The following is a 3346-nucleotide window of genomic DNA, read 5'->3' on the forward strand; positions in this document are numbered from 1 at the left end:
ATGTTTTTATTGTGACTTTTTCAGCGATCTTTTCTGAGATCATTTGTATAATATTTTTTATGTTGCTTTTTTTGTATCGTTTTAGTGGTTTTCTGTGATCATTTCTCTTGTGAATTTATTCTGTGACATTTTTCTTGTGAAATTTGTTTTCTTTGGTTTTGTGGCGATATTCCTGTGGATTTTCTGAAGTATTTTCCCTCTTTTTTTCTGTGATATTTTCTCTGTGACATTTTCTGTGACGTTTTACTTGTGACGTTTTGCCTGTCATTTTTCAGTGACGTTTTACCTTTGATGTTGTTCTGTGACGTTACCATTCTGGATATTTTGTGTGGCGCTTTATTTCTGATGTTTTCCTTTATTTCTGATGTTTTCTGGGTGACTTTTTTTCTGTGATCTTTTAACTGCGACCTTTCTTTGTGACGTTTTCCTGGTTGTTTTCCTAGATTCAAATCTATCTCTCTAGATGGAAGATAGTTCGAATGAAAACTATTTTAGAACACGACTGATGCTAGTTTCATGAAGACTGAAAGGCAAAAACCATCTCTTTTGAGATTTAATGTCTTCCTTTCTGTCGTGGTATATCTACTACTACTACTACTACTACTGCTGCTGCTGCTGCTGCTGCTGTTGTTGTTGTTGTTGTTGTTGTTGCTGCTGCTGCTGCTGCTGTTGTCGTTGTTGCTGCTGCTGCTGTTGTAGCCTCAGTTTCTTGTATGTAGATGGTCTAATACCATTGTCACTCAATCAACCACCCCACCTCCTTTCGTCTTCCAGATTAATTCTACTTCATCATCGATTCTTCTCTAACGAAATCTAATCCTTCTTTCTCAGAACATAATCCCTCTGGGGGTACTTCCGTGACCCTTTTTACTATGTATTTACCGACTTACAGTTGTTAACGAGGAACTTCAGGCACATCGCTATTACTCTTCTCGAAGACCTGTAAAAGGCCTTAGACATAACCCTTCCTTCTAAACCGTTCCGCTGAAAAGAAAGAAAAAAAAGCCTTGCTGTTTGTTTGTTTTACAAGCGTAAACATTTTTCTTTTAGTTTCAGGCTGGTTTCACAATTTTATTATTTCTTAAACTTTACCTTTAAAGTGGAACCGAACCGCTCCAATAATGAGCCTACCTTTTTTGACTGTTTCCGACTGATAACGAAAGGCTTTCAAAAACTCCTGCTGAAAAATGTACGCCGTTCTTTGATGAAATTTCTACTCGTTACTCGTTTGTGTGAAGTTGGTCAAGTATTTGTTTGTCTCATATACTCCACCCTACTCATTTTCTCTATGGCATATGTTAATGTGTGTGTGTGTGTGTGTGTGTGTGTGTGTGTGTGTGTATGTGCACGCGTCTCTGCGTGTATCTGTGTGTCTATGTGAAGCTTGCCTATGTTCTTTTTTAACGTGTGAGCATAAACAGGGAAAGAACATTTTTCTCACCGATATTTAATTGAAAACACCGACGTTCTTCTGTTGTTATTATTTTACAGTATTCTATTTGCAGTTTCTCATATTTCCTTATTAGTTTCTTCCGTGTTATTCTTAGCTTGCACGTCAGTTCTGCAAGATCATTTTCATGGAAAAACACAGTAAGTAAAAGGTTTTACTCTATACACTTCCTCACGCACGCGTACACGTTCTACACCTATTATCCTTATAACCACACACTCTTTCAGTATGTATATATGTGTATATATGTATGTATATACGTGTATATATATATATATATATATATATACACATATGTATATATATATGTATATATATACACATATGTATGTATATATATGTATATATATGTATATATGTATGAATGTGCATGTATATGTATGTATATATGTATACACACACACACACACACACACACACACACACACACACACACACATATATATATACATATATATATATATATTGGGTTGATGCATAATTATTGCGGCTTTTTTCAACAAATTTTATTTAACATAAACTATAACAACTTGTAATAAAAACATCTTTAAATGATTATTCCGGAGCATATTCACCATCTACTTCAATTACTGCTTCCCTTTTGGTTGGCAGACGGTCAGACCGTCATTTAAGGATGTTTTTATTAAAAATAGTTATTGCTTTTGTTGAATAAAACCGCAATAATTATGCACCACCCAATATATACATATGTATATGTTTATATATCAACCTTTTTATCTTTTTATCCGTCTACTTGTTTCAGTTACTGGATTGCGGTGGTGCTGAGGCAATGCCTTGAAGGATCTTTAAATCGAACAAATCGATTCCTGTACTTATTTTTTCTAAGTACTGGTACATATTCTCTCGGTCCTTCTCGCTGAACTGCTAGAACATGGGATGCAAACAAACCAGCGCTTGTTGTCAAGCAGTGATAGGGGACAAATACAAACCTAAAGGAACACAGAAACAGATTATATAATTACATGTGTGATCTATCTATCTATCTATCTATCTATCTATCTATCTATCTATCTATCTATCTATCTATCTAACAACCATCCATCCACCTCTCTCTCTCATTAATTAGTATCATGACAGACCGTTCTACTATTTGGGAAAATGGAACTTTACATGCGGCTATATCAGCATCAAAAGGGTAGGTCTTGGGGTGGTAAACGAGAATGTCTGATGGAGGAATGGTGATAACAGAAAGCAAAGAGGGGATAGGGATGGTTAATAAAGCTTATTTTGATTAATATGCTATTTTCCTTAACGAGTCTCTAATTTTCAAATCTCCCCTAATTATAAAATATACCTTGTATGATCTCTTACTATCATATTTCAATCCTTTTTCTTCGTTATATTTTAAATATATTCTCTTAACCTATTTCTAATAAAAATTTCAATTCTATTTTAGCTCTAGTATAACACGGTATACTTATGCCTTTTTCCATCTAGTATCAATAATTAGTTAATATTCTGATTATAACTGTTTATATAACAATTTCATTATGATATCTTCTTTATATTCATTTTATATTACCTTATTTTCATTTCATGTATCTTAGTATAGCATCTTTTATAGTCTTATAAAAAAAATTAAAAAAAAACGAAAATTTTTTAGTATGTATGTCATGGCACTCCGTCGGTTGCGACAACAAGGGTTCCAGTTGATCCGACCAACGGAACAGACTGCTCGTGAAATTAAACGTGCTGAGCACTCCACAGACACGTGTGCCCTTAACGTAGTTCTCAGGGAGATTTAGCCCTTTGAAATACAGGTACAACAGAAACAAGAAGAAAGAGTGAAAGAGTACAGCAGGGTTCGCCACCACCCCCTGCCGGAACCTCGTGGAGCTTGAGGTGTTTTTGCTCAATAAACACTCACAATGTCCG

General features: G+C 34.8%; 1 long non-coding RNA gene across 1 annotated transcript in view; it reads right to left on the minus strand.

Annotated features, from left to right (window-relative positions):
• Nucleotides 1-610: 610 nt before the first annotated feature.
• The window catches only part of LOC149135290 (uncharacterized), a 2977-nt gene continuing 241 nt past the window's right edge, over nucleotides 611-3346 (minus strand). Inside the window, exons 1-3 of the long non-coding RNA XR_016242124.1 lie at nucleotides 3339-3346; nucleotides 1442-1561; nucleotides 611-984 (exon numbers count right to left, since the gene is read on the minus strand). The exon at nucleotides 3339-3346 is cut by the window's right edge and continues 241 nt beyond it. This is a non-coding gene — a long non-coding RNA (uncharacterized LOC149135290). The remainder of the gene's footprint in view (nucleotides 985-1441; nucleotides 1562-3338) is intronic.

Source organism: Octopus bimaculoides, chromosome 6, assembly GCF_046866305.1.
Source record: "Octopus bimaculoides isolate indiv1 chromosome 6, ASM4686630v1, whole genome shotgun sequence".
Taxonomy (NCBI): Eukaryota; Metazoa; Mollusca; class Cephalopoda; order Octopoda; family Octopodidae; genus Octopus; species Octopus bimaculoides.